Below are 12,354 nucleotides of genomic sequence, written 5' to 3'. Positions count from 1 at the left end.
CATTCATGGTAAATGTGCAAAAGACAACAAACTGTGCAAACACAAAAAATTTAAAAAAATGTTAATAAACAAATAAGCAATAAATATGGTGAACATGAGTTGTAAGGTCCTTGAAAGTGAGTCCAAATGTCATGGGAACATTTCAGTGATGGGGTGAGTGAAGTTGAATGACATTATTTGCTCTGGTTCAAGAACTTGATGGTTGAGGAGCAATAACCGTTCCTGAACCTGGTGGTGTGGGATCTGAGGCTCTTGTTCATTCTTCCTGATGGCAGCAGTGAGAAGACAGCATGGTTGGGGTCTTCGATGGCAGATGCTGCTTTCTGTGACATCACTTCTTGTAGATGTGCTCAGTGGTGGGGAGGGCTTTACCTGTGATGGACTGGGCTGTATCATTATTTTTGTTGGCTTTTCTGTCTACTGGCATTGGAGCTTCCATACCAGGCTGAGATACAACCTGGCAGTATATTCTCCACCATTTAGCTATAGAAGTCTGTCAAAGTTTTAGATGACATACCAAATCCTTGCGAACTTCTAGAAAGCAAAGCTGCTGACAGGTCTTCTTTGTAACGGCACATATGTGTTGGACCCAGGACAGATCCTCTGAAATGATAACACCAAGGAATTTAAAGTTGTTGACCCTCTCCACCTCTAATCCCTGATGATGACTGAGTCATGACCCTTCGGTTTCCTCCTCCCAAAGTCAATCATCTCCTTCATCTTGCTAACAATGAGTAAGAGGTTTTTGTTGAGGCGCCACTCAGCCAGATTTTCAATAACCCTTCTATATGCTGACAGTTCATGACCACCTTTGAATCATCTGACAACAGTGGTGTCATCAGCAAACTTAAAAATGGTATTGGAGCTCTACTTAGTCTCAGAGACATGAGTATGTAGTGAGTGGAGCAGGGAGCTGAGCACACAACCTTGTGGGTGCACCCATGCTGATGGTGATTGCCGAGGAGATGTTGTTGCCAATCTGAACTGACTGGGGTCTGCCAGTGAGCAAATTGAGGATCCAGTTGCACAAAGAGGTTCTGAAGCTTATTTCTTGGAGCTGATTGATTAGCTTTGAGGGGATGATAGTGTTGAATGCAGGGCTGTAGTCAATGAAGAGCATCGGAATCAGGTTTATTATTACTGTCTTATATGATGTGAAATTTATTGCTTTACAGCAATAATACAATGCAGATATAAAATTAATACAAAATTCAAAATTAATAGTGTGAAAAGAAAGGAATAATGGCTCATGGCTTCATGAACTGTTCATAACTCTGATGCTGGAGGGGAAGAATTTGAACCTGGGCTGTTGGAGCCAAGAGACAACTGCACTGCCTCCAGCAGCATTATTGTGAGAAGAGAAACAAAATTTAATGTTTCAGTTCTGAGACCCTTCACCAGTTTTGAAGAACAATCTAAAATAAAACAGAAAACAGAATCAGGTTTAATATTAACAGCATATGTTGTGAAATTTGTTGTCTTTGCGGTAGCAGTACAATGTGATACCTAATAATAGAAAAAAACATGAATTACAGGAAATACATAAATATTAAATAGTTAAATTAAATAAGTAGAGCAAAAATAGAATTTAAAAAGTAGTGAGGTAGTGTTCATAGGTTCAATGTCTATTCAGAAATCGGATGGCAGAGGGGAAGAAACCGTTCTTGAATGAACATTAACTTTGCTTCTCTTTACACAGAGTCTACCTGATCAGTTCAGTGCTTTCAGCATCTTTGATCTTAAATTAGATTTCCAACAACTGCATTGTTGTTTAAATTTTCATGCTCCGAAGCATCTCTGTGTAGCCTCTGCATTACCTTTTAAAATCTAAACTGATCAGTATAGATAGCAGGTAGCAATTTTTACAAAGTTATATTATGTAAAAACATAAGTAGAATGTTGATATTTTGCACTATATAAAACCTGAAGAATACAAGATGAAAGGGGAATAATTGTATGTTTCGAGATTTCAATAATTGACATATTACAGGTCTCACTTGTCAAATTGACGAGATAATAATGCAACCAGGAATAATATACTAGTTAGGCTTCTTGGTTACATTGTATTTGTAAATAAGCTTATTGAGACAACACACTGTAAATATATTCCCTTCCTCATCAATTTTCTGCTTTCTTCTCTTAAAGCATTGATTGGATGGTAAGATATGGTTCAAGCTGGATCATCCAGTCTTTACCTCGTCTAAGCTAGTTATTATTTTTTACTTTATTTATTTAGAGATAAAGTATGGAACAGGCCATTTCAACTTAAAGAGCTGCACCACTCAGGAACCCGAGTCTAATCAAAGGACAATTTACAATGGGCAATTAAACTACTAACCGGTAGATCTATGGAGTGTGGGAGGAAACCAGAGCACCCAAAGTAAACCCATGTGCTGCTGGGAAAGACAGCAATGGACTTGGACTCTGAACTCTGATACCCTGTAAAGCAACACACTAACCGCTATGCTGCTGTGATGTCCATTATTCATGAGTGAGCTCAGTTACTGGGTGTTAGCACGCTGATGGCTCCAAGGAGTATGTAAATAAAGGCCAGTCCCTGTCTGTTGTTGGCATTTGTGTAATTTCAGCCAGCGTGGCTGCATAATGATCAGGAAATAAAACAAAGGCCTTTATTCTGCTTCTAATCTGGGTCAGTTATGGTGACATTACAATCAACTTGACAAAGATCAGCTACTCAGCAAAAAGCCACAAACAAAATCCCAATTTTTCCCAGTCACATCTTCCATGTTCTATTTTAATGAAATATAGACCCAAGTTGTCAACATCTCTTGAAATACAACAAAGCATCAGCTTTATATATTTATTGGTTAATTTTCAAGCATAACTATGTATAAAATAAGTTCTACCATTGAGAAACATACTGTTAGAAGATCTCAATAATTTTAAATAATAAAGTTTGGTGATTAGATGTAACAGTCTAGTATAAATAGACTGTTTATATAGCAAATTTCACGCTTCCCAATTATCATCAGCATATAACCTGCAGCGCCAGGAATCCACCACTGCTATACCACAATAAGGAATGCCTAGCACTCCATACCAAGTCTGCAGTTCAGGAAATCTGATCATTTGGTGTCCTTCTCCTACATGCATACAGGCAGAGGCGAAAGAGCAAGGCTATATAAGGACAACAAAGAGGAGGCCATGGGAGGCAGTGGATTGTCTATGGGATTGGTTTGAGTCAGTGGACTGTGCCGTGTTCAACGACTCATCAGAGGATCTCAATGAATACACCATGGTTATCGCAGACTTCATAAAAGCAGTTGTAGATGAGTGTGGCCCTACAAAATCATTCCGGGTCTTCCCTAACCAGAAGCCCTGCGTGATCTATGAGATCAGTGACATTCATGTCCGGCGACCAAATAAGGTACAAGAGGCCCAGGTACGATATGTGGTGAGCCATCTCATGTGTGAATTGGAAATATCTGACCAAACTTGAATCATAGAAGGATTCTTGATGGTGGCGGCTTGGTCTTTAATGTTATTATCTCTTATAAAGTGAAACCAAGTGACTTCGGTGACAACAAGGCTTCACTACCAGATGAGCTCAATTTTTTTATGCTTGCCTTGACCATCAAAACATGGACGACCCTTCACAAACTCATACAACCCCCGATGACCCTGTGGTTTCAGTCTCAGGCCAATGAAAAAGTATCTTTCAGAAGGGTGAACTCACAGAAAGCATCCAGCCTAGATGGGGTACCTGGCGGAGTAAGAAAGACCTGTGCTGGACTGTTCACCGATATATTTAACCTTTTGCTTTGGCAGTCTATGGTACCCATCTGCTTCAAGCAGGCTTTAATTATACTGGTGTCTCGAAAGAACGCAGTAATCTGCCTCAATAACCGTCCTCCAGTAGCACTTACTGTACATCCACTGTGATAAAGGGCTTTGAGTGGCTGGTGATGAAACATATCAACTCCTGGCTGAGAAGTAACCTGGTCCCACTCCAGTTTGTCTACCAACACAAAAGGTCCACAGCAGCTGCCATTTCAATGACTCTTCACTCAACCCTGGAATAAGTCGACAGCAAAGATTTATAATCAGGATGCTCTTTATCAACTACTGCTGGGCATTCAATACTATTATCCACTCAAAACTAATCTACCAGCTCCAAAACCTAGGCCTCAATACCTCCTTAAGCAGTTGAATTCTTGGTTTCCTCACATGCACACCCAGTCAGTTCAAATTGGCAACATCATCTCTTCCACAATTCCCATCAACACAGGTGAACCACAAGGCAGAGTTCTTCACCCCCTGTTCTACTCACTTTATACTTATAACTGTGAGGCTAAGCACAGCTCTAATGAAATAATTAAGTTTGCAGATGACACCACTACCATTGGCCGAATCAAAAGCGGTGAAGAATCAATGTATATGAGGGAGATCGAAAATCTGACTGAGTGGTGCCACAACAATCTCTCACTCTGTCAGCAAGACCAAGAAGCTGATTATTGACTTCAGGAGGAGGAAACCAGAGGTTCATCAGCCAGTCCTCATAAAGGGATCGGTGATGGAGATGGTCAGCATCTTTAAATTCCTTGGTGTTACCATTTCAGAGGACTGGTCCTGGGCCCAGTACATTAGTGCCATTACAAAGAAAGCATTGCAGTATCTCTACTTCCTTACAGGTTTGGGATGATCCGGCATGATATTTAAAACCTTTGACAAACTTCTACAGATGTGTGGTGCAGAGTATATTTACTGGTGACATCACAGCATGGTATGCAAACACCAATGCCATTGAATGGAAAATTATACAAGAAGTAGTGGATACAGCCCAGTCTATCACTGATAAAGCCCTCCCCACCACTGAGCACATCTAACGGAGCCCTATTAGAGGAAAGCAGATCCATCATCAAAGACTTCCACCCATCACTGTCCATGGTCTCTTCCTGTTGCTGCCATCAGTAAGAAAGTACAGGAACCTCAGAACCTAGGCTCAGGAACAGTAATTACTCCTCAACCATCAAGTTCTTGAATGAGAGGGGATACCTTCACTCAACTTCAGTCACCCCATCAACTCAACTCTGAAATTTTCCCACAAACTACGGACTCATTTCCAAGGATTCTTCATCTCATGTTCTTGATATTTATAGCTTATATATTTATTATTTTTCTCTTGTATTTGCACAATTTGTTGTCTTTTGAACATGAATTGTCTGACCATTCCATTGGGTTGGTCTTACATTGATTCCATTGTGTGTTTTGGATTTAATGTGCCTACAATAAAACAAATCTCAGGGCTGTATATGGTCACATACACTATGTGTACTTTGATAATAAATTTACTTTGAGCTACAATTGTTTCATGAAACTCCTTCTACCATTGTATTTCTTATTCCTTTTTTCTCTGACTCTTACTAAGTTGGTCCCAATAAAATGTCTCAAATTGAAATGTCAATTGTCTATTTCTCTCCAAAGATGCTGCCTGACTTGTTGAGTTTCTACAGCATTTTGTGTGTGTTACCCTGGATTTACAGCATTTGCAGAATCTCTTGTGTTTCTAAGTTATTCCCTCAATAGCTCTTCAGTCATTTAATCAAATGGTCATTTTTCATATTCATCCTGACTTCACTGATAGTAGCCATTACAAAATGTTATTGTTGGGGTCAGCGTAAGCAACAAAAATTCACTGCAATATTAAATTGCCTGGGTTATGCAGTTCTAATTCTGATGGTTTAAGCAGATTGTGAAATTGAGATCATAGTGATAAAACATTATGATATCATTTTTACTAACTTTAAATTTTTGAATGCATTGACAGGGTTCAGCTGAGAAAATGATCAAAGCCAACATGATCTAATTTTAATCAACAGCATTTTGTAATAGGAATTACTAGAGAATATTTGGTAGAAGGGATTAATTAATGCCCGTTTCTGCAAGGCAGCTAAATTAAAGAAACACAGTAACTGGAACCTTCTGGTTTTATAGCAACATCAAAGTAGTACCTTTACCTATGAGAACACTGGCAGCATATTCCCTTTGGCGATTCTACAAAAAAAAAGGTGATCTCAGTCCCTCATTTGTGGTTGAACAAACATAATTTTTTTTAATTCAATAGTCAGTTAGTGATGTTAGCTAATCTTAGATTACTGGGAGGCGTTCCACAACTGGCTACAACTCTCTGAAATCAAGACAGAAAAAACATCACCAGGATCCCATGTCTGATTACAATCTGACAAGCTTTGTTAAAAGCACTGGGTGAGAATGGAATCAAACTAAACTCTGTAGCCTATTGACAGGTTCTATCTGTTTTTGCAACAGAGTAATGACACCTCCAACCAGGTACTAGAAATGGAATAGCACATCATTATTGATTCACAACAATGACATTAAAGAAAATATGAAGACAGGCCTTCTAATGTAATAGGAACAGTGCGTATCATTTTACAAACGTTCTGACAATCATTAAGGTTGTTGTTCAGGTGCCTGTGGTTCACAGTCCAAAGAAGGACAATTCTACATTTGTAAAACAAGATAATTGAAGGATGTTCATTGATGATTGAAGTAAACTCCTTCCAAAACCATTCACATTAACAAAAACAGAAAATGCTTGAGGAAATCAGTGAAAGAGAAAACAGTTAACGTTGTAGAAGATATTAACTCTCTTTGGAAATGATGCTGGGTCCTATTTCTATACCATTGTTATCTGCTATAACAATATCTTGATGATGTACGGTATTTGTCAGGAAATTACTTGTTTATAGTTTCTTCTGTGTATTACAGTTGCCAATAAAAGTTGTACTACTTGAGACATTCAATTTTACCATTTAAGCTACCGCTGCCAACTTCCATATTTTAATCAAGTTTTTCTGGTCAAAATCAACCTTTGATTCATCAGTTCTAATTAGTATTGAAATAGTACTTGGCCCATCAACTGCAGTTGGCGGATTTCCACATTTCTTAATATTCTACGTTTTAGTTTGACTTCAAAGAAGAAGTTTGTGTACTTTGCTTTAACAGTGGTTTAACCAGTGCTTTTCAGTTCAGGCTCAAGTTTAATTGTCAATCAACCATACACATGTATACAGCTAAACAAAACTGCATTCCACCAGGGCCAAGGTGAAAAACAAATTGCATATAATTATGATAACACATAGTTACAAAAATAATATTAGCACAAGGCCCTGAATGGCATGGTCTGAAGATTTATAGTAGATGGGATACAGCCCGTAGCCACATTTCTGCAAGAGAAAGCAGGCAGCAGTTCCTCATCTCATGCTGGATCAACCACAGATGAAGGCCATCCAGTTTGTTTCGCAATGAGTCAGCTTCAGACAAACACAATCCAGCTTGTTCTCCAGGGAGCAAACACTTGAGAGCAGCCCAGACGGGAGAGCTGGCCTACAACAGCCAGCCCGCAAATCAGCACAGCTTCCGGCTGTTCTCTCCCACACCACTTTCCCGGATGGCTGTAACATATAACACTGCGGTATGAGGGCCTGGTCTGCACAACAACAGAAGCCACACAGCTCTCCTGTCATTGGTCCCACCTGTGAACTAGACTTGCAGTATTTTGTATTACCAATGTATATCATGGTCTTCCAATCACAATAAAATGTTTAAGGCATATATTTGTTGTATGTGTCGGCTCTGAGAGGCCGCTGCAACCAAGTATGTCACCATCTTACCGGAACTATTGATCCTTTTTTTTTACAATAAATCCTATCCAACCATTTTTATTCTATGTGCAATAAAGTTCCTACCTTTTGTCCTGCATACTGGAGGAAGGAATCTATCACTATATTATCTTTGCACCAGTATTCACCAAGGAGAAGGACATGGTTGCCAGTGAGATCAGGGAAGGGTATTGTGGCAACCCATTTTCTGCGCAGGCGAACCGGCTCACAAATAGCCAGCGTGCGGGGGGGGAGACTTTGGTAATGCACCTCTGATGTCATTTCCGCCCGGAGAGGGCGGGAGCTAGGGATTTAAATGCACATCGCTACATTGGTGACCCTGACGGTCCAAACGGAATTTGGACCAAAGATGACCGACTCTTCATCTGTTCAAGAAGTTTCGATAAAACTGCTGACTTTCTGGACGCTGCGACCATGTGTGTAGTTTAGCCAAGCAGAAACTCAGTTCCAGATTCGGCAGATATCCTCTGATTCCACACGTGGAACAATGGTGTTTCTACCACCAGCGGTGGGGCACAAAAGCCCGCTGTTGTCACCCGTCCTGCAAGGGCCAGGGCCAGCTGCCGCTAATGACTATGGTGGCTGGCCACCAGGACAGCCTCTTGTACATCTGGGACAAACAGTCAGGACGCCGCTTCTTGGTCGACACCGGAGTGGAGATCAGTGTCTTGCCCCCGACAGGGTACGACACCCGCAACGGGAAGCCAGGACCCACCCTGAGGGCCGCAAACGGCAGCACAATACGGACCTACGGCACCCGCACAGTGCAGCTGCAGTTCGGCGCCAGCCGGTTCACATGGGACTTCACACTGGCCGCCGTGGCCCAACCACTCCTGGGGGCAGACTTCTTGCGATCTCAAAGCCTGCTGGTCGACTTGCAAGGGAAAAGACTGGTACATGCCGACACTTTCCAGACGTAGTCCCTGGGCAAAGCCAAGTTGCCGGCCCCACACCTGGACTCCATCATGCTGTCAGACAACAAATTCACCAGAATCCTAGCAGACTTTCCATCGATTCTGGCACCGCAGTTCACGGCAGCCATGCCCAGACACAGAGTACAGCACCACATTCCGACCCAGGGACCACCCCTCCACGCCCATGCATGAAGGCTCCCCCCGGAAAAGCTCCACCTGGAGAAGGAGGATGGAGGAATTGGGGATTGTATGGAGGTCCGCCAGCCCATGGGCCTCCCCCCCGCACATGGTGCCCAAAGCAGCATTTTTTTAAATTACAAAATCCTTTATTACAAATATCAGTGCTATACAATATATACAAAACAGTGCCAAACACAATTACTGCACTGCAAATAGACAATAGATATTACACCAGAATGTTGCCATCTCTATCCACGATGGCATTTACACCCCGCGGAGCCCAACGGTCCCGAAATTCCTCCAAGGCCGCTGTGGACTGCGCGTGTTCTTTTTCAATGTTTACCCGGGCACGAACATACCCCCTAAACATTGCCAGGCAGTCTGCCTGAGGAGATCCTCCCGCCACCCGTTTCCAAGACCCTCGGATGGCGGATTTCGCCAGCCCCAGGAGCAAGTTGACAAGGACATCCTCATCCCTCCATGCCCCCTTCCTTACTGGATGACCATATATAAATAGGGTGGGGCTAAAATGCAGCCAGAATGCGAGAAGCAGCCCACGCAAATACGCAAAAAGAGGCTGCAGCCTCACACACTCCATGTACATGTGGTACAGTTTCCTCCAGCCCGCAGAAGTGGCATGCGGGTGGGAGATCCGTGTACAAACTGAAAAACTTATTGCAGGGCACCGCTCTATGCAGTACCCTCCAGCCGAGATCCCCCAGGTGCATGGGAAGAACCCCGGCATAAAGGGGGTTCGAGACCATGTGGCAACTACCGCAGACTGAACGAGGCTACAACTCCAGACCGTTAACCCGTGCCGCACATACAGGACTTTGCAGCAAACCTGCACGGGGCAAGAATCTTTTTCAAAGTACACCTCATCCGGGGATACCATCAACTCCCGGTGCACCCTGAAGACATCCCCAAAACAGCACTCATCACCCCATTCGGCCTGTTCGAGTTCCTCCGAATGCCATTCAGCCTGAAGAATGCCGCACAGATGTTCCAGCGGCTAATGGACACAGTGGAACACGACCTGGACTTTGCATTCATCTATTTGAACTACATCCTTATAGCCAGCAGTTGTCGTCAGGAGCATCTGTCCCATCTCCGCCAGCTCTACTCCCGCCTGAGTGATTTTGTCCTCACAATCAACCCGGCCAAATACCAGTTCGGTCTCGATACCATCGACTTCCTGGGCCACAGGATTACCAAAGACGGGGCAACACCTCTGCCTGCCAAGGTAGACGCGATCCGCCACTTTGCCCGGCCCAACACAGGCAAAGGCCTGCAGGAGTTCATTGGTATGGTGAACTTCTACCACTGTTTCCTCCCCTCAGCAGCCTGTATCATGCGCCCTTTGTACACCCTATGTCGGGTAAAGGCAAGGACATTACTTGGGACGAGGAGGCCGTAGCCGCTTTCGTTAAAGCCAAGGAAGCCTTGGCAGATGCCATGATGCTGGAGCACCCCTGAACAGACGTTCCGACCGTCCTCACGGTGGACGCATCCGACACAGCAATCGGTGGGGTGCTGGAGCAGCTCATTGAGGGGCGCTGGCAACCCCTGGCGTTCTTCAGCAAGCACCTACGACCACCTGAACTCAAGTACAGTGCTTTCGACCGGGAGCTGTTGGCACTGTATCTGGCAATCCGGCATTTCAGGTACTTCTTAGAAGGCAGGCCGTTCACCGCGTTCACGGACCACAAACCATTGACCTTTGCGTTCACAAAGGAGTCCTATCCCTGGTCGGCTCGCCAGCAGCGACATCTGTCCTACATCTCCGAGTACACGACGGACATCCAGCATGCCTCGGGAAAGGACAACGTCGTGGCGGACGCACTCTCCAGACCAGCTGTCCAGGCCCTGTCCCTGGGGGTGGACTATGCAGCACTGGCGGAGGCACCGCAGGCAGATGACGAGATACCCAGCTAAAGGACCGCTGTCTCGGGTTTGCAGCTGCAGGACATTCTCGTAGGCCCAGGTGATAGGACCCTCCTGTGCGACGTGGCTACCGGACAACCTCGCCCCATCATCCCGGCAGCCTGGAGGCAGCGAGTTTTCGACTCCATACACGGTTTGGCGCATCCATCTATCAGGACAACTGTCCGGCTGGTCTCCAGAAAGTTCACGTGGCACGGACTTCGCAAGCAGGTCAGTGAATGGGCCAGAACGTGCGCACATTGCCAAACAGCCAAGGTGCAGCGGCACACTAAAGCCCCGCCGCAGCAGTTCAAACCCACCCACTGGAGGTTTGACCACGTTCATGTGGATATCGTGGGCCCCCTACCAGTGTCCCGAGGAGCGCGGTACCTCCTAACTATGGTAGACCAGTTCACGAGGTGGCCAGAGGCGGTCCCACTCACCGACACATCTGCCGATTCCTGCGCCCAAGCACTGATCGCAACCTGGGTAGCACGATTCGGGGTACCGGTCCACATTACCTCCGACAGAGGTGCCCAGTTCACCTCCAGGCTGTGGTCAGCCTGTTGGGAACGCAGCTACACTAGACAACTGCCTACCATCCACAGTCGAACAGACTGGTGGAACGCTTCCACTGTCACTTGAAGTCGGCTCTCATGGCCCGCCTGAGAGGACCAACTGGGTGGACGAGCTTCCCTGGGTCCTGCTTGGAATTTGTACAGCGCCCAAAGAGGATCTGCACGCCTCGTCGGCCGAGTTGGTGTACAGCGCGCCCCTGGCCGTCCCGGAAGAGTACATACCAGCCCCAAGGGGGCAAGAGGAAGAACCCGCAACAGTCCTGGATAGGCTACGCGAAAGGCTCAGCAACCTGGCCCCTGTACCAACTTCACAGCACGGATGGACCCCGACCCATGTACCCAAAGACCTGCAGAACTGTAAGTTTGTGTTTGTACGAAGTGGCGGACACTAGGCACCGCTACAGCGGCCGTACGAGGGGCCGTTCAAAGAGATCAACAACAATGGGTCCACGTACATTCTGGACATTGGGGGGAGAGAGGAGGTTTTCACAGTGGACCGACTCAAACCAGCCCATGTGGACTTGGCTCATCCAGTCAAGGTTCAGGCACCGCGGCGCAGAGGCGGACCTCCCAAACAGAGGCTGATCCAGACTGTGGACATTGGGGGGTGTATCGCCAGTTCTGGACGGGGGGATTATGTGGTGACCCACTTTCTGCGCAGGCAAACCGGCTCACAAAAAGCCAGCGCGTGGGGGGAGACTTAGGTAATGCACCTCTGATGTCATTTCCACCCAGAGAGGGCGGGCGCTAGGGATTTAAATGCCAGCGCCACGAAGTTTGAATAAACTAGCCTCCAAACGACTTATCGACTGCGTGTCATTATTTCAGCGCTGTGTGTAGCACATCGCTACAGTATGTTGATAACAAAGGGTACATTGATCAGAATCAGAATCAGGTTTATTATCATAGATGTAATTCATGAAATTTGTTATTTTGTGGCAGAAGTACAGTGTAGGGATAAAAAATTATTATAAGTTACAATAAAAATGAATAAACAAATAGTGCAAATGAAGAATAGCAAAGTAGTATTCATGGGTTCATGAATTGTTCAGAAGTCTGATGGCAAAGGGGAAGAAGCTATTCCTAAAATGTTGA

The 12,354-nt window shown here is 45.0% G+C and overlaps 1 long non-coding RNA gene across 1 annotated transcript in view; it reads right to left on the bottom strand.

The window, feature by feature from the left end:
* LOC132397340 (uncharacterized) overlaps window positions 1–12,354 on the bottom strand; it is a 29,882-nt gene continuing 17,528 nt past the window's right edge. The window contains exon 4 of the long non-coding RNA XR_009513339.1: window positions 1–1,415. This is a non-coding gene — a long non-coding RNA (uncharacterized LOC132397340). The remainder of the gene's footprint in view (window positions 1,416–12,354) is intronic.

The sequence above is a fragment of the Hypanus sabinus genome, chromosome 7 (genome assembly GCF_030144855.1).
Source record: "Hypanus sabinus isolate sHypSab1 chromosome 7, sHypSab1.hap1, whole genome shotgun sequence".
In the NCBI taxonomy this organism is placed as follows: Eukaryota; Metazoa; Chordata; class Chondrichthyes; order Myliobatiformes; family Dasyatidae; genus Hypanus; species Hypanus sabinus.
Note: the sequence above shows the minus strand (reverse complement) of the source record. Positions and strands in the feature narration are given on the sequence as shown.